The sequence below is a fragment of the Lemur catta genome, chromosome 9 (genome assembly GCF_020740605.2).
Source record: "Lemur catta isolate mLemCat1 chromosome 9, mLemCat1.pri, whole genome shotgun sequence".
NCBI lineage: Eukaryota > Metazoa > Chordata > Mammalia > Primates > Lemuridae > Lemur > Lemur catta.
The window spans coordinates 19,891,586-19,911,178 of NC_059136.1; the positions used below are offsets into that span (position 1 = coordinate 19,891,586).

The 19,593-nt window shown below is 39.3% G+C and overlaps 5 non-coding genes across 5 annotated transcripts; all 5 read left to right on the forward strand.

The window, feature by feature from the left end:
* Positions 1-3,385: 3,385 nt before the first annotated feature.
* LOC123645536 lies at positions 3,386-3,451 on the forward strand. The gene has a single exon (XR_006737647.1). It is a non-coding gene; the product is annotated as a small nucleolar RNA SNORD109A (small nucleolar RNA).
* Positions 3,452-7,023: 3,572 nt separating this feature from the next.
* On the forward strand, positions 7,024-7,089 carry LOC123645537. Its single transcript, XR_006737648.1, has one exon. It is a non-coding gene; the product is annotated as a small nucleolar RNA SNORD109A (small nucleolar RNA).
* Positions 7,090-10,661: 3,572 nt separating this feature from the next.
* LOC123645538 lies at positions 10,662-10,727 on the forward strand. Its single transcript, XR_006737649.1, has one exon. It is a non-coding gene; the product is annotated as a small nucleolar RNA SNORD109A (small nucleolar RNA).
* Positions 10,728-14,299: 3,572 nt separating this feature from the next.
* LOC123645539 lies at positions 14,300-14,365 on the forward strand. The gene has a single exon (XR_006737650.1). It is a non-coding gene; the product is annotated as a small nucleolar RNA SNORD109A (small nucleolar RNA).
* Positions 14,366-17,937: 3,572 nt separating this feature from the next.
* On the forward strand, positions 17,938-18,003 carry LOC123645540. Its single transcript, XR_006737651.1, has one exon. It is a non-coding gene; the product is annotated as a small nucleolar RNA SNORD109A (small nucleolar RNA).
* The last annotated feature ends 1,590 nt before the right edge of the window (positions 18,004-19,593 follow it).

Genomic DNA, 19,593 nt, shown 5'->3' on the forward strand with positions numbered 1-19,593 from the left:
GGAAATCTCATTGGTGTGTTAATGCCAATACCGAGGGAACGCTATGCCTCTTTTCAATAATGACAATGGAACCGCTCAGGAAGAAAGCAATATCAGTGCTTTGTTACTTTCACTGTTGAGGATTTTCTAAGAGTTTGCCTTCGCTTTTTTTCTTTTCTTTATTTCCCCTGTCATGTTTTGCCCAGATAGAAAGCCTGCCATGTGGTCCTCCACGTCAGAGAATGGGGTGAGTAGCTAAACTTGTGACGGTTTAAAATAACTTTTGTTGAAGCGTAGTAATTGTACATATTCAAGGAGTACACGTTATATTTTAATACGGGCAGATGACACAGCATTATGTGTCATGACCTTGGTAATTGGGTCATGATTGACCTGAAACCTTTATCATCGCTCTCTGTTGGGAACATTTGAAAAATTCTAGCTCTTCTGAAATATGGTAAATTATTGTTAACTCTACTTGCCCTATTTCACTATTGAACACTAGAATTTCTCCTTCCTTTGAACAGAGTTACCCCTTCACCAACAACTCTTCATTACCCCTTCCCAAACAAGGACACATTAAGTGTACAAGTCAATGATTTTTTACTAAGTCGACAGAGTTGTGTGCGCATCTCCAAAATTCACATTTAGAAACTGTGCATCATCCCTAAAAGTTGCCCCATCCCCACTTATAATCAATGTATACTTTGTTCCCTAGCCCCAGGTAACCGCTAAGCAGGTTTCTGTCTATATGGATTTGCCTTATTCAGAAATTTTATATACCTGGCATCATACCGTATGTAGTACGTTGGTTGTTGTTTGTTTTACTTAGCCTAAATTCTTTGAAGTTCATCCATGTTGTCAGCATGTATCAGCTCATGTGAAATCTTTTTATGGAAGATATTACTTTATGTCCTGGAATTCCCACTTGGTTCCCTTTCATAATTTCCATTTTCCTTATGAATCTACCATCTATTAACACATTCCTGCCATTGTCTTCTTTTCATTGTTTATGACAGAGTTTTTATTATTTCTCTGCTCTTTCTGAAAATGGGTCATCCGCCTGTTAGTTTATCAGGATTCTGGATTCCATTTTCTTGCTTCATCTTGCCTTACTTGTATTTTTCTGTGTATCAGACGTTTCGAGTGGAATGAGAGTGAAGGCTGATTTTCTCTCGGCTTCGTTTTTGGTTTCAGACAGAACTTGGAGGGTAGTGAGAAAGAAATGATCCTTTAACTTTCCCATAAGTCAAGTCGTGGTGAAATGGAATCATACAGTTAACATTATGCCATCTACACGTATTGAAGTGTCTGTTCCGCTGGGTGTATGTTGTATATATCGAAATAGAACCTAGACTCCTCACCTCTCTTCCTGGGTGAGAGATTTCAATTCAAAATTTATTAATAAGATCTTTATTAATGTAGATTGAATCTTCAATGAGAGCTGTTGATTGTGAGTTCGCTGTAGTGCTTCGTAGTTTGCGTGTATTGTTCTTGCATATACTATACTTATCTACTTATGATTTTCAGTCATTTGCGGTTAATATTTCTTGCGCTTGCCAATAATAGAGCATTAAACGAAACTGACAAGATGTTGAAAAGTGGGCCAAATCAGGAAAATAAGTAAAGTCTTCTTTGACCGGGAGATTTTACACAGCTTCTGAAAGCAAATGTATTTTGCACAATAGTAATGAGGACCGAATAAGAAAATACTGAGGTATTTTGCTGTATTTGTTGGTTATGGAAGGCAAGGATTCCTGAAGGAGAATTGGCTAGCCTGGATTTGGATTATGTTGAAATCATGTTACTCCTAGTCCTTAAATAGAGTCACGTGGGGAATTGTCCTATGCGTGTAACACGAACACATGTATATGCTTTGGTTAGGGACTAGAAACCAATCTGACAGGAAAATTCCCACACTGGATACTTATGTCACATACGTCCTGGCACATATTAATAGTCTTGGAAATGATACAATCCAAGTTCCCAGTGAACTCCAGGATTCTATTCTATTGAGTACTACATCATCATTGACAACTGTCCCACTGCGGCATCTCTTCAAGTATTGCTCCAGACCAAAGGGTCCTGAGATACTTCTGCTGTTGCCATTACGGCAAGCTTCACTAAAGTCACCTGAAAGGCCCACCTGTGCTGTAATCCGCTATGAGCTGAATGTAGGGGATAAAGGTTCTGGGGCGTTAGTGTGGTGTGAGGAATCCTTATTTACTGGAAGTGGACTTGTCTGGATCCAGGATAAGCACAGGTACCTGAGGATGTTGAGGTGCAGCCGAGTGGCCATTTATTCTACTAGAACAGGACAAATGACCCCTTCTGCACTGGCCCAATTGATGTCCTCCTCAAGGATCTCACACTGCCATGACCCTGTACCTTCCATTTTTCGCACCACAGGGTATTCTCATAAAATCTTTTTGGTTGAATACAGCTTTAGAACTTTGCATTCGAGCAAAAACTGCTGTGTCACTAACTCAGATAGCTTGGTATCGAGGAAACTGCAGGTTAAGAATTCAGGGAGGAAGCAAGTGAATAAATGAAATGACAAAGGTGACAAAAGATCCACTCTGATGTTTATCACAAGGACTAGGATGCTGGGATGCCTGTATGATAAGTAATTAAAGAAGACCTAGTGTGGCACTTTGTTTCTAAATAATTTGGCGCATTTCTGACCTGATTTATATTTTCATATGATGCTTTGTTGCAGGTTAAGAATGAGAACAAGTTGTTGTACTTCAGGGAAGAGAGGTGAGCAACCCCTTTGGTACTTTTGCCATTCTTCTGTGTGTCTGGGGCTGGTGAAGTCAGAACTTCAAGGTCTATGTGTTCATTCCTTCGGCGGCTTAAAGGAGATTCTTTTTACAGTACATATATTTGCCCGTGGATGTGTCTTCCCTGTCCAAGGAATCTTCTTTATTTGTTCCTTCCCTTTTCTTTCGATATGTTTTTGAAGTAACCAAGAAGATTTTGGGGAATGACTTACGTATTTCTCTTTTTGACCATTTTCTGAAGAGGGAGAATAATCTTGTAATGGAATTCTCGTGTACTGAATATTAAATTTTTTAATATTTATCTGGCACCTTCCCAAGATAGAGGTTTTTGTTCATCTTTGTTCGGTAATGATACCATATGTTACTTCGGTACCTGACTTATTCCTTAAAGTTTTAGTGGATTTACTGGTTTACTGAAATTTCCCTCGTACTTCTTATCTAATTTTATTAGAACAATCGAAGGTCATTTTTTTCTTGTTTTTTGTGTGAGCATTCCAGTAAGCAGGTACTAAACAAAACATCCACTGTACATTTACTTTTCTCCATTGGTAAAGCATGAGATTAGCCTGCACAAAATAAGCCTGGCTGTGGAATATACTTGTTTGTTGGAAGGGGTATTGTCTGGATCGATGATGAGCCTAAGTGTCCGAGGACGGTGACGACACATGGCAGATGTACATCTGAGGTCCAGATGAGTGGCCCTCTGGTAGGACAAGTAAGACTTTGAGATGCTGGCTTATTTGGTAAGGCCACAGGGACAGCGTAATAGCGCTGGGAGCACGTGTGTGTTTTCACCGTGTTCTGGACATATTACCTTGACATGAGGACATTAAAATGATTGTATTAAGGAAGGGTCCAGCAACAGTGATACGTACTGGAAATCTCATTGGTGTGTTAATGCCAATACCGAGGGAACGCTATGCCTCTTTTCAATAATGACAATAGAACCGCTCAGGAAGAAAGCAATATCAGTGCTTTGTTACTTTCACTGTTGAGGATTTTCTAAGAGTTTGCCTTCGCTGTTTTTCTTTTCTTTTTTTCCCCTGTCATGTTTTGCCCAGATAGAAAGCCTGCCATGTGGTCCTCCACGTCAGAGAATGGGGTGAGTAGCTAAACTTGTGACGGTTTAAAATAACTTTTGTTGAAGCGTAGTAATTGTACATATTCAAGGAGTACACGTTATATTTTAATACGGGCAGATGACACAGCATTATGTGTCATGACCTTGGTAATTGGGTCATGATTGACCTGAAACCTTTATCATCGCTCTCTGTTGGGAACATTTGAAAAATTCTAGCTCTTCTGAAATATGGTAAATTATTGTTAACTCTACTTGCCCTATTTCACTATTGAACACTAGAATTTCTCCTTCCTTTGAACAGAGTTACCCCTTCACCAACAACTCTTCATTACCCCTTCCCAAACAAGGACACATTAAGTGTACAAGTCAATGATTTTTTACTAAGTCGACAGAGTTGTGTGCGCATCTCCAAAATTCACATTTAGAAACTGTGCATCATCCCTAAAAGTTGCCCCATCCCCACTTATAATCAATGTATACTTTGTTCCCTAGCCCCAGGTAACTGCTAAGCAGGTTTCTGTCTATATGGATTTGCCTTATTCAGAAATTTTATATACCTGGCATCATACCATATGTAGTACGTTGGTTGTTGTTTGTTTTACTTAGCCTAAATTCTTTGAAGTTCATCCATGTTGTCAGCATGTATCAGCTCATGTGAAATCTTTTTATGGAAGATATTACTTTATGTCCTGGAATTCCCACTTGGTTCCCTTTCATAATTTCCATTTTCCTTATGAATCGACCATCTATTAACACATTCCTGCCATTGTCTTCTTTTCATTGTTTATGACAGAGTTTTTATTATTTCTCTGCTCTTTCTGAAAATGGGTCATCCGCCTGTTAGTTTATCAGGATTCTGGATTCCATTTTCTTGCTTCATCTTGCCTTACTTGTATTTTTCTGTGTATCAGACGTTTCGAGTGGAATGAGAGTGAAGGCTGATTTTCTCTCGGCTTCGTTTTTGGTTTCAGACAGAACTTGGAGGGTAGTGAGAAAGAAATGATCCTTTAACTTTCCCATAAGTCAAGTCGTGGTGAAATGGAATCATACAGTTAACATTATGCCATCTACACGTATTGAAGTGTCTGTTCCGCTGGGTGTATGTTGTATATATCGAAATAGAACCTAGACTCCTCACCTCTCTTCCTGGGTGAGAGATTTCAATTCAAAATTTATTAATAAGATCTTTATTAATGTAGATTGAATCTTCAATGAGAGCTGTTGATTGTGAGTTCGCTGTAGTGCTTCGTAGTTTGCGTGTATTGTTCTTGCATATACTATACTTATCTACTTATGATTTTCAGTCATTTGCGGTTAATATTTCTTGCGCTTGCCAATAATAGAGCATTAAACGAAACTGACAAGATGTTGAAAAGTGGGCCAAATCAGGAAAATAAGTAAAGTCTTCTTTGACCGGGAGATTTTACACAGCTTCTGAAAGCAAATGTATTTTGCACAATAGTAATGAGGACCGAATAAGAAAATACTGAGGTATTTTGCTGTATTTGTTGGTTATGGAAGGCAAGGATTCCTGAAGGAGAATTGGCTAGCCTGGATTTGGATTATGTTGAAATCATGTTACTCCTAGTCCTTAAATAGAGTCACGTGGGGAATTGTCCTATGCGTGTAACACGAACACATGTATATGCTTTGGTTAGGGACTAGAAACCAATCTGACAGGAAAATTCCCACACTGGATACTTATGTCACATACGTCCTGGCACATATTAATAGTCTTGGAAATGATACAATCCAAGTTCCCAGTGAACTCCAGGATTCTATTCTATTGAGTACTACATCATCATTGACAACTGTCCCACTGCGGCATCTCTTCAAGTATTGCTCCAGACCAAAGGGTCCTGAGATACTTCTGCTGTTGCCATTACGGCAAGCTTCACTAAAGTCACCTGAAAGGCCCACCTGTGCTGTAATCCGCTATGAGCTGAATGTAGGGGATAAAGGTTCTGGGGCGTTAGTGTGGTGTGAGGAATCCTTATTTACTGGAAGTGGACTTGTCTGGATCCAGGATAAGCACAGGTACCTGAGGATGTTGAGGTGCAGCCGAGTGGCCATTTATTCTACTAGAACAGGACAAATGACCCCTTCTGCACTGGCCCAATTGATGTCCTCCTCAAGGATCTCACACTGCCATGACCCTGTACCTTCCATTTTTCGCACCACAGGGTATTCTCATAAAATCTTTTTGGTTGAATACAGCTTTAGAACTTTGCATTCGAGCAAAAACTGCTGTGTCACTAACTCAGATAGCTTGGTATCGAGGAAACTGCAGGTTAAGAATTCAGGGAGGAAGCAAGTGAATAAATGAAATGACAAAGGTGACAAAAGATCCACTCTGATGTTTATCACAAGGACTAGGATGCTGGGATGCCTGTATGATAAGTAATTAAAGAAGACCTAGTGTGGCACTTTGTTTCTAAATAATTTGGCGCATTTCTGACCTGATTTATATTTTCATATGATGCTTTGTTGCAGGTTAAGAATGAGAACAAGTTGTTGTACTTCAGGGAAGAGAGGTGAGCAACCCCTTTGGTACTTTTGCCATTCTTCTGTGTGTCTGGGGCTGGTGAAGTCAGAACTTCAAGGTCTATGTGTTCATTCCTTCGGCGGCTTAAAGGAGATTCTTTTTACAGTACATATATTTGCCCGTGGATGTGTCTTCCCTGTCCAAGGAATCTTCTTTATTTGTTCCTTCCCTTTTCTTTCGATATGTTTTTGAAGTAACCAAGAAGATTTTGGGGAATGACTTACGTATTTCTCTTTTTGACCATTTTCTGAAGAGGGAGAATAATCTTGTAATGGAATTCTCGTGTACTGAATATTAAATTTTTTAATATTTATCTGGCACCTTCCCAAGATAGAGGTTTTTGTTCATCTTTGTTCGGTAATGATACCATATGTTACTTCGGTACCTGACTTATTCCTTAAAGTTTTAGTGGATTTACTGGTTTACTGAAATTTCCCTCGTACTTCTTATCTAATTTTATTAGAACAATCGAAGGTCATTTTTTTCTTGTTTTTTGTGTGAGCATTCCAGTAAGCAGGTACTAAACAAAACATCCACTGTACATTTACTTTTCTCCATTGGTAAAGCATGAGATTAGCCTGCACAAAATAAGCCTGGCTGTGGAATATACTTGTTTGTTGGAAGGGGTATTGTCTGGATCGATGATGAGCCTAAGTGTCCGAGGACGGTGACGACACATGGCAGATGTACATCTGAGGTCCAGATGAGTGGCCCTCTGGTAGGACAAGTAAGACTTTGAGATGCTGGCTTATTTGGTAAGGCCACAGGGACAGCGTAATAGCGCTGGGAGCACGTGTGTGTTTTCACCGTGTTCTGGACATATTACCTTGACATGAGGACATTAAAATGATTGTATTAAGGAAGGGTCCAGCAACAGTGATACGTACTGGAAATCTCATTGGTGTGTTAATGCCAATACCGAGGGAACGCTATGCCTCTTTTCAATAATGACAATAGAACCGCTCAGGAAGAAAGCAATATCAGTGCTTTGTTACTTTCACTGTTGAGGATTTTCTAAGAGTTTGCCTTCGCTGTTTTTCTTTTCTTTTTTTCCCCTGTCATGTTTTGCCCAGATAGAAAGCCTGCCATGTGGTCCTCCACGTCAGAGAATGGGGTGAGTAGCTAAACTTGTGACGGTTTAAAATAACTTTTGTTGAAGCGTAGTAATTGTACATATTCAAGGAGTACACGTTATATTTTAATACGGGCAGATGACACAGCATTATGTGTCATGACCTTGGTAATTGGGTCATGATTGACCTGAAACCTTTATCATCGCTCTCTGTTGGGAACATTTGAAAAATTCTAGCTCTTCTGAAATATGGTAAATTATTGTTAACTCTACTTGCCCTATTTCACTATTGAACACTAGAATTTCTCCTTCCTTTGAACAGAGTTACCCCTTCACCAACAACTCTTCATTACCCCTTCCCAAACAAGGACACATTAAGTGTACAAGTCAATGATTTTTTACTAAGTCGACAGAGTTGTGTGCGCATCTCCAAAATTCACATTTAGAAACTGTGCATCATCCCTAAAAGTTGCCCCATCCCCACTTATAATCAATGTATACTTTGTTCCCTAGCCCCAGGTAACTGCTAAGCAGGTTTCTGTCTATATGGATTTGCCTTATTCAGAAATTTTATATACCTGGCATCATACCGTATGTAGTACGTTGGTTGTTGTTTGTTTTACTTAGCCTAAATTCTTTGAAGTTCATCCATGTTGTCAGCATGTATCAGCTCATGTGAAATCTTTTTATGGAAGATATTACTTTATGTCCTGGAATTCCCACTTGGTTCCCTTTCATAATTTCCATTTTCCTTATGAATCGACCATCTATTAACACATTCCTGCCATTGTCTTCTTTTCATTGTTTATGACAGAGTTTTTATTATTTCTCTGCTCTTTCTGAAAATGGGTCATCCGCCTGTTAGTTTATCAGGATTCTGGATTCCATTTTCTTGCTTCATCTTGCCTTACTTGTATTTTTCTGTGTATCAGACGTTTCGAGTGGAATGAGAGTGAAGGCTGATTTTCTCTCGGCTTCGTTTTTGGTTTCAGACAGAACTTGGAGGGTAGTGAGAAAGAAATGATCCTTTAACTTTCCCATAAGTCAAGTCGTGGTGAAATGGAATCATACAGTTAACATTATGCCATCTACACGTATTGAAGTGTCTGTTCCGCTGGGTGTATGTTGTATATATCGAAATAGAACCTAGACTCCTCACCTCTCTTCCTGGGTGAGAGATTTCAATTCAAAATTTATTAATAAGATCTTTATTAATGTAGATTGAATCTTCAATGAGAGCTGTTGATTGTGAGTTCGCTGTAGTGCTTCGTAGTTTGCGTGTATTGTTCTTGCATATACTATACTTATCTACTTATGATTTTCAGTCATTTGCGGTTAATATTTCTTGCGCTTGCCAATAATAGAGCATTAAACGAAACTGACAAGATGTTGAAAAGTGGGCCAAATCAGGAAAATAAGTAAAGTCTTCTTTGACCGGGAGATTTTACACAGCTTCTGAAAGCAAATGTATTTTGCACAATAGTAATGAGGACCGAATAAGAAAATACTGAGGTATTTTGCTGTATTTGTTGGTTATGGAAGGCAAGGATTCCTGAAGGAGAATTGGCTAGCCTGGATTTGGATTATGTTGAAATCATGTTACTCCTAGTCCTTAAATAGAGTCACGTGGGGAATTGTCCTATGCGTGTAACACGAACACATGTATATGCTTTGGTTAGGGACTAGAAACCAATCTGACAGGAAAATTCCCACACTGGATACTTATGTCACATACGTCCTGGCACATATTAATAGTCTTGGAAATGATACAATCCAAGTTCACAGTGAACTCCAGGATTCTATTCTATTGAGTACTACATCATCATTGACAACTGTCCCACTGCAGCATCTCTTCAAGTATTGCTCCAGACCAAAGGGTCCTGAGATACTTCTGCTGTTGCCATTACGGCAAGCTTCACTAAAGTCACCTGAAAGGCCCACCTGTGCTGTAATCCGCTATGAGCTGAATGTAGGGGATAAAGGTTCTGGGGCGTTAGTGTGGTGTGAGGAATCCTTATTTACTGGAAGTGGACTTGTCTGGATCCAGGATAAGCACAAGTACCTGAGGATGTTGAGGTGCAGCCGAGTGGCCATTTATTCTACTAGAACAGGACAAATGACCCCTTCTGCACTGGCCCAATTGATGTCCTCCTCAAGGATCTCACACTGCCATGACCCTGTACCTTCCATTTTTCGCACCACAGGGTATTCTCATAAAATCTTTTTGGTTGAATACAGCTTTAGAACTTTGCATTCGAGCAAAAACTGCTGTGTCACTAACTCAGATAGCTTGGTATCGAGGAAACTGCAGGTTAAGAATTCAGGGAGGAAGCAAGTGAATAAATGAAATGACAAAGGTGACAAAAGATCCACTCTGATGTTTATCACAAGGACTAGGATGCTGGGATGCCTGTATGATAAGTAATTAAAGAAGACCTAGTGTGGCACTTTGTTTCTAAATAATTTGGCGCATTTCTGACCTGATTTATATTTTCATATGATGCTTTGTTGCAGGTTAAGAATGAGAACAAGTTGTTGTACTTCAGGGAAGAGAGGTGAGCAACCCCTTTGGTACTTTTGCCATTCTTCTGTGTGTCTGGGGCTGGTGAAGTCAGAACTTCAAGGTCTATGTGTTCATTCCTTCGGCGGCTTAAAGGAGATTCTTTTTACAGTACATATATTTGCCCGTGGATGTGTCTTCCCTGTCCAAGGAATCTTCTTTATTTTTTTCTTCCCTTTTCTTTCGATATGTTTTTGAAGTAACCAAGAAGATTTTGGGGAATGACTTACGTATTTCTCTTTTTGACCATTTTCTGAAGAGGGAGAATAATCTTGTAATGGAATTCTCGTGTACTGAATATTAAATTTTTTAATATTTATCTGGCACCTTCCCAAGATAGAGGTTTTTGTTCATCTTTGTTCGGTAATGATACCATATGTTACTTCGGTACCTGACTTATTCCTTAAAGTTTTAGTGGATTTACTGGTTTACTGAAATTTCCCTCGTACTTCTTATCTAATTTTATTAGAACAATCGAAGGTCATTTTTTTCTTGTTTTTTGTGTGAGCATTCCAGTAAGCAGGTACTAAACAAAACATCCACTGTACATTTACTTTTCTCCATTGGTAAAGCATGAGATTAGCCTGCACAAAATAAGCCTGGCTGTGGAATATACTTGTTTGTTGGAAGGGGTATTGTCTGGATCGATGATGAGCCTAAGTGTCCGAGGACGGTGACGACACATGGCAGATGTACATCTGAGGTCCAGATGAGTGGCCCTCTGGTAGGACAAGTAAGACTTTGAGATGCTGGCTTATTTGGTAAGGCCACAGGGACAGCGTAATAGCGCTGGGAGCACGTGTGTGTTTTCACCGTGTTCTGGACATATTACCTTGACATGAGGACATTAAAATGATTGTATTAAGGAAGGGTCCAGCAACAGTGATACGTACTGGAAATCTCATTGGTGTGTTAATGCCAATACCGAGGGAACGCTATGCCTCTTTTCAATAATGACAATGGAACCGCTCAGGAAGAAAGCAATATCAGTGCTTTGTTACTTTCACTGTTGAGGATTTTCTAAGAGTTTGCCTTCGCTTTTTTTCTTTTCTTTATTTCCCCTGTCATGTTTTGCCCAGATAGAAAGCCTGCCATGTGGTCCTCCACGTCAGAGAATGGGGTGAGTAGCTAAACTTGTGACGGTTTAAAATAACTTTTGTTGAAGCGTAGTAATTGTACATATTCAAGGAGTACACGTTATATTTTAATACGGGCAGATGACACAGCATTATGTGTCATGACCTTGGTAATTGGGTCATGATTGACCTGAAACCTTTATCATCGCTCTCTGTTGGGAACATTTGAAAAATTCTAGCTCTTCTGAAATATGGTAAATTATTGTTAACTCTACTTGCCCTATTTCACTATTGAACACTAGAATTTCTCCTTCCTTTGAACAGAGTTACCCCTTCACCAACAACTCTTCATTACCCCTTCCCAAACAAGGACACATTAAGTGTACAAGTCAATGATTTTTTACTAAGTCGACAGAGTTGTGTGCGCATCTCCAAAATTCACATTTAGAAACTGTGCATCATCCCTAAAAGTTGCCCCATCCCCACTTATAATCAATGTATACTTTGTTCCCTAGCCCCAGGTAACCGCTAAGCAGGTTTCTGTCTATATGGATTTGCCTTATTCAGAAATTTTATATACCTGGCATCATACCGTATGTAGTACGTTGGTTGTTGTTTGTTTTACTTAGCCTAAATTCTTTGAAGTTCATCCATGTTGTCAGCATGTATCAGCTCATGTGAAATCTTTTTATGGAAGATATTACTTTATGTCCTGGAATTCCCACTTGGTTCCCTTTCATAATTTCCATTTTCCTTATGAATCTACCATCTATTAACACATTCCTGCCATTGTCTTCTTTTCATTGTTTATGACAGAGTTTTTATTATTTCTCTGCTCTTTCTGAAAATGGGTCATCCGCCTGTTAGTTTATCAGGATTCTGGATTCCATTTTCTTGCTTCATCTTGCCTTACTTGTATTTTTCTGTGTATCAGACGTTTCGAGTGGAATGAGAGTGAAGGCTGATTTTCTCTCGGCTTCGTTTTTGGTTTCAGACAGAACTTGGAGGGTAGTGAGAAAGAAATGATCCTTTAACTTTCCCATAAGTCAAGTCGTGGTGAAATGGAATCATACAGTTAACATTATGCCATCTACACGTATTGAAGTGTCTGTTCCGCTGGGTGTATGTTGTATATATCGAAATAGAACCTAGACTCCTCACCTCTCTTCCTGGGTGAGAGATTTCAATTCAAAATTTATTAATAAGATCTTTATTAATGTAGATTGAATCTTCAATGAGAGCTGTTGATTGTGAGTTCGCTGTAGTGCTTCGTAGTTTGCGTGTATTGTTCTTGCATATACTATACTTATCTACTTATGATTTTCAGTCATTTGCGGTTAATATTTCTTGCGCTTGCCAATAATAGAGCATTAAACGAAACTGACAAGATGTTGAAAAGTGGGCCAAATCAGGAAAATAAGTAAAGTCTTCTTTGACCGGGAGATTTTACACAGCTTCTGAAAGCAAATGTATTTTGCACAATAGTAATGAGGACCGAATAAGAAAATACTGAGGTATTTTGCTGTATTTGTTGGTTATGGAAGGCAAGGATTCCTGAAGGAGAATTGGCTAGCCTGGATTTGGATTATGTTGAAATCATGTTACTCCTAGTCCTTAAATAGAGTCACGTGGGGAATTGTCCTATGCGTGTAACACGAACACATGTATATGCTTTGGTTAGGGACTAGAAACCAATCTGACAGGAAAATTCCCACACTGGATACTTATGTCACATACGTCCTGGCACATATTAATAGTCTTGGAAATGATACAATCCAAGTTCACAGTGAACTCCAGGATTCTATTCTATTGAGTACTACATCATCATTGACAACTGTCCCACTGCAGCATCTCTTCAAGTATTGCTCCAGACCAAAGGGTCCTGAGATACTTCTGCTGTTGCCATTACGGCAAGCTTCACTAAAGTCACCTGAAAGGCCCACCTGTGCTGTAATCCGCTATGAGCTGAATGTAGGGGATAAAGGTTCTGGGGCGTTAGTGTGGTGTGAGGAATCCTTATTTACTGGAAGTGGACTTGTCTGGATCCAGGATAAGCACAAGTACCTGAGGATGTTGAGGTGCAGCCGAGTGGCCATTTATTCTACTAGAACAGGACAAATGACCCCTTCTGCACTGGCCCAATTGATGTCCTCCTCAAGGATCTCACACTGCCATGACCCTGTACCTTCCATTTTTCGCACCACAGGGTATTCTCATAAAATCTTTTTGGTTGAATACAGCTTTAGAACTTTGCATTCGAGCAAAAACTGCTGTGTCACTAACTCAGATAGCTTGGTATCGAGGAAACTGCAGGTTAAGAATTCAGGGAGGAAGCAAGTGAATAAATGAAATGACAAAGGTGACAAAAGATCCACTCTGATGTTTATCACAAGGACTAGGATGCTGGGATGCCTGTATGATAAGTAATTAAAGAAGACCTAGTGTGGCACTTTGTTTCTAAATAATTTGGCGCATTTCTGACCTGATTTATATATTCATATGATGCTTTGTTGCAGGTTAAGAATGAGAACAAGTTGTTGTACTTCAGGGAAGAGAGGTGAGCAACCCCTTTGGTACTTTTGCCATTCTTCTGTGTGTCTGGGGCTGGTGAAGTCAGAACTTCAAGGTCTATGTGTTCATTCCTTCGGCGGCTTAAAGGAGATTCTTTTTACAGTACATATATTTGCCCGTGGATGTGTCTTCCCTGTCCAAGGAATCTTCTTTATTTGTTTCTTCCCTTTTCTTTCGATATGTTTTTGAAGTAACCAAGAAGATTTTGGGGAATGACTTACGTATTTCTCTTTTTGACCATTTTCTGAAGAGGGAGAATAATCTTGTAATGGAATTCTCGTGTACTGAATATTAAATTTTTTAATATTTATCTGGCACCTTCCCAAGATAGAGGTTTTTGTTCATCTTTGTTCGGTAATGATACCATATGTTACTTCGGTACCTGACTTATTCCTTAAAGTTTTAGTGGATTTACTGGTTTACTGAAATTTCCCTCGTACTTCTTATCTAATTTTATTAGAACAATCGAAGGTCATTTTTTTCTTGTTTTTTGTGTGAGCATTCCAGTAAGCAGGTACTAAACAAAACATCCACTGTACATTTACTTTTCTCCATTGGTAAAGCATGAGATTAGCCTGCACAAAATAAGCCTGGCTGTGGAATATACTTGTTTGTTGGAAGGGGTATTGTCTGGATCGATGATGAGCCTAAGTGTCCGAGGACGGTGACGACACATGGCAGATGTACATCTGAGGTCCAGATGAGTGGCCCTCTGGTAGGACAAGTAAGACTTTGAGATGCTGGCTTATTTGGTAAGGCCACAGGGACAGCGTAATAGCGCTGGGAGCACGTGTGTGTTTTCACCGTGTTCTGGACATATTACCTTGACATGAGGACATTAAAATGATTGTATTAAGGAAGGGTCCAGCAACAGTGATACGTACTGGAAATCTCATTGGTGTGTTAATGCCAATACCGAGGGAACGCTATGCCTCTTTTCAATAATGACAATGGAACCGCTCAGGAAGAAAGCAATATCAGTGCTTTGTTACTTTCACTGTTGAGGATTTTCTAAGAGTTTGCCTTCGCTTTTTTTCTTTTCTTTATTTCCCCTGTCATGTTTTGCCCAGATAGAAAGCCTGCCATGTGGTCCTCCACGTCAGAGAATGGGGTGAGTAGCTAAACTTGTGACGGTTTAAAATAACTTTTGTTGAAGCGTAGTAATTGTACATATTCAAGGAGTACACGTTATATTTTAATACGGGCAGATGACACAGCATTATGTGTCATGACCTTGGTAATTGGGTCATGATTGACCTGAAACCTTTATCATCGCTCTCTGTTGGGAACATTTGAAAAATTCTAGCTCTTCTGAAATATGGTAAATTATTGTTAACTCTACTTGCCCTATTTCACTATTGAACACTAGAATTTCTCCTTCCTTTGAACAGAGTTACCCCTTCACCAACAACTCTTCATTACCCCTTCCCAAACAAGGACACATTAAGTGTACAAGTCAATGATTTTTTACTAAGTCGACAGAGTTGTGTGCGCATCTCCAAAATTCACATTTAGAAACTGTGCATCATCCCTAAAAGTTGCCCCATCCCCACTTATAATCAATGTATACTTTGTTCCCTAGCCCCAGGTAACCGCTAAGCAGGTTTCTGTCTATATGGATTTGCCTTATTCAGAAATTTTATATACCTGGCATCATACCGTATGTAGTACGTTGGTTGTTGTTTGTTTTACTTAGCCTAAATTCTTTGAAGTTCATCCATGTTGTCAGCATGTATCAGCTCATGTGAAATCTTTTTATGGAAGATATTACTTTATGTCCTGGAATTCCCACTTGGTTCCCTTTCATAATTTCCATTTTCCTTATGAATCTACCATCTATTAACACATTCCTGCCATTGTCTTCTTTTCATTGTTTATGACAGAGTTTTTATTATTTCTCTGCTCTTTCTGAAAATGGGTCATCCGCCTGTTAGTTTATCAGGATTCTGGATTCCATTTTCTTGCTTCATCTTGCCTTACTTGTATTTTTCTGTGTATCAGACGTTTCGAGTGGAATGAGAGTGAAGGCTGATTTTCTCTCGGCTTCGTTTTTGGTTTCAGACAGAACTTGGAGGGTAGTGAGAAAGAAATGATCCTTTAACTTTCCCATAAGTCAAGTCGTGGTGAAATGGAATCATACAGTTAACATTATGCCATCTACACGTATTGAAGTGTCTGTTCCGCTGGGTGTATGTTGTATATATCAAAATAGAACCTAGACTCCTCACCTCTCTTCCTGGGTGAGAGATTTCAATTCAAAATTTATTAATAAGATCTTTATTAATGTAGATTGAATCTTCAATGAGAGCTGTTGATTGTGAGTTCGCTGTAGTGCTTCGTAGTTTGCGTGTATTGTTCTTGCATATACTATACTTATCTACTTATGATTTTCAGTCATTTGCGGTTAATATTTCTTGCGCTTGCCAATAATAGAGCATTAAACGAAACTGACAAGATGTTGAAAAGTGGGCCAAATCAGGAAAATAAGTAAAGTCTTCTTTGACCGGGAGATTTTACACAGCTTCTGAAAGCAAATGTATTTTGCACAATAGTAATGAGGACCGAATAAGAAAATACTGAGGTATTTTGCTGTATTTGTTGGTTATGGAAGGCAAGGATTCCTGAAGGAGAATTGGCTAGCCTGGATTTGGATTATGTTGAAATCATGTTACTCCTAGTCCTTAAATAGAGTCACGTGGGGAATTGTCCTATGCGTGTAACACGAACACATGTATATGCTTTGGTTAGGGACTAGAAACCAATCTGACAGGAAAATTCCCACACTGGATACTTATGTCACATACGTCCTGGCACATATTAATAGTCTTGGAAATGATACAATCCAAGTTCACAGTGAACTCCAGGATTCTATTCTATTGAGTACTACATCATCATTGACAACTGTCCCACTGCAGCATCTCTTCAAGTATTGCTCCAGACCAAAGGGTCCTGAGATACTTCTGCTGTTGCCATTACGGCAAGCTTCACTAAAGTCACCTGAAAGGCCCACCTGTGCTGTAATCCGCTATGAGCTGAATGTAGGGGATAAAGGTTCTGGGGCGTTAGTGTGGTGTGAGGAATCCTTATTTACTGGAAGTGGACTTGTCTGGATCCAGGATAAGCACAAGTACCTGAGGATGTTGAGGTGCAGCCGAGTGGCCATTTATTCTACTAGAACAGGACAAATGACCCCTTCTGCACTGGCCCAATTGATGTCCTCCTCAAGGATCTCACACTGCCATGACCCTGTACCTTCCATTTTTCGCACCACAGGGTATTCTCATAAAATCTTTTTGGTTGAATACAGCTTTAGAACTTTGCATTCGAGCAAAAACTGCTGTGTCACTAACTCAGATAGCTTGGTATCGAGGAAACTGCAGGTTAAGAATTCAGGGAGGAAGCAAGTGAATAAATGAAATGACAAAGGTGACAAAAGATCCACTCTGATGTTTATCACAAGGACTAGGATGCTGGGATGCCTGTATGATAAGTAATTAAAGAAGACCTAGTGTGGCACTTTGTTTCTAAATAATTTGGCGCATTTCTGACCTGATTTATATATTCATATGATGCTTTGTTGCAGGTTAAGAATGAGAACAAGTTGTTGTACTTCAGGGAAGAGAGGTGAGCAACCCCTTTGGTACTTTTGCCATTCTTCTGTGTGTCTGGGGCTGGTGAAGTCAGAACTTCAAGGTCTATGTGTTCATTCCTTCGGCGGCTTAAAGGAGATTCTTTTTACAGTACATATATTTGCCCGTGGATGTGTCTTCCCTGTCCAAGGAATCTTCTTTATTTGTTTCTTCCCTTTTCTTTCGATATGTTTTTGAAGTAACCAAGAAGATTTTGGGGAATGACTTACGTATTTCTCTTTTTGACCATTTTCTGAAGAGGGAGAATAATCTTGTAATGGAATTCTCGTGTACTGAATATTAAATTTTTTAATATTTATCTGGCACCTTCCCAAGATAGAGGTTTTTGTTCATCTTTGTTCGGTAATGATACCATATGTTACTTCGGTACCTGACTTATTCCTTAAAGTTTTAGTGGATTTACTGGTTTACTGAAATTTCCCTCGTACTTCTTATCTAATTTTATTAGAACAATCGAAGGTCATTTTTTTCTTGTTTTTTGTGTGAGCATTCCAGTAAGCAGGTACTAAACAAAACATCCACTGTACATTTACTTTTCTCCATTGGTAAAGCATGAGATTAGCCTGCACAAAATAAGCCTGGCTGTGGAATATACTTGTTTGTTGGAAGGGGTATTGTCTGGATCGATGATGAGCCTAAGTGTCCGAGGACGGTGACGACACATGGCAGATGTACATCTGAGGTCCAGATGAGTGGCCCTCTGGTAGGACAAGTAAGACTTTGAGATGCTGGCTTATTTGGTAAGGCCACAGGGACAGCGTAATAGCGCTGGGAGCACGTGTGTGTTTTCACCGTGTTCTGGACATATTACCTTGACATGAGGACATTAAAATGATTGTATTAAGGAAGGGTCCAGCAACAGTGATACGTACTGGAAATCTCATTGGTGTGTTAATGCCAATACCGAGGGAACGCTATGCCTCTTTTCAATAATGACAATAGAACCGCTCAGGAAGAAAGCAATATCCGTGCTTTGTTACTTTCCCTGATGAGGATTTTCTAAGAGTTTGCCTTCGCTTTTTTTCTTTTCTTTTTTTCCCCTGTCATGTTTTGCCGAGATAGAAAGCCTGCCATGTGGTCCTCCACGTCAGAGAATGGGGTGAGTAGCTAAACTTGTGACGGTTTAAAATAACTTTTGTTGAAGCGTAGTAATTGTACATATTCAAGGAGTACACGTTATATTTTAATACGGGCAGATGACACAGCATTATGTGTCATGACCTTGGTAATTGGGTCATGATTGACCTGAAACCTTTATCATCGCTCTCTGTTGGGAACATTTGAAAAATTCTAGCTCTTCTGAAATATGGTAAATTATTGTTAACTCTACTTGCCCTATTTCACTATTGAACACTAGAATTTCTCCTTCCTTTGAACAGAGTTACCCCTTCACCAACAACTCTTCATTACCCCTTCCCAAACAAGGACACATTAAGTGTACAAGTCAATGATTTTTTACTAAGTCGACAGAGTTGTGTGCGCATCTCCAAAATTCACATTTAGAAACTGTGCATCATCCCTAAAAGTTGCCCCATCCCCACTTATAATCAATGTATACTTTGTTCCCTAGCCCCAGGTAACCGCTAAGCAGGGTTCTGTCTATATGGATTTGCCTTATTCAGAAATTTTATATACCTGGCATCATACCGTATGTAGTACGTTGGTTGTTGTTTGTTTTACTTAGCCTAAATTCTTTGAAGTTCATCCATGTTGTCAGCATGTATCAGCTCATGTGAAATCTTTTTATGGAAGATATTACTTTATGTCCTGGAATTCCCACTTGGTTCCCTTTCATAATTTCCATTTTCCTTATGAATCTACCATCTATTAACACATTCCTGCCATTGTCTTCTTTTCATTGTTTATGACAGAGTTTTTATTATTTCTCTGCTCTTTCTGAAAATGGGTCATCCGCCTGTTAGTTTATCAGGATTCTGGATTCCATTTTCTTGCTTCATCTTGCCTTACTTGTATTTTTCTGTGTATCAGACGTTTCGAGTGGAATGAGAGTGAAGGCTGATTTTCTCTCGGCTTCGTTTTTGGTTTCAGACAGAACTTGGAGGGTAGTGAGAAAGAAATGATCCTTTTACTTTCCCATAAGTCAAGTCGTGGTGAAATGGAATCATACAGTTAACATTATGCCATCTACACGTATTGAAGTGTCTGTTCCGCTGGGTGTATGTTGTATATATCGAAATAGAACCTAGACTCCTCACCTCTCTTCCTGGGTGAGAGATTTCAATTCAAAATTTATTAATAAGATCTTTATTAATGTA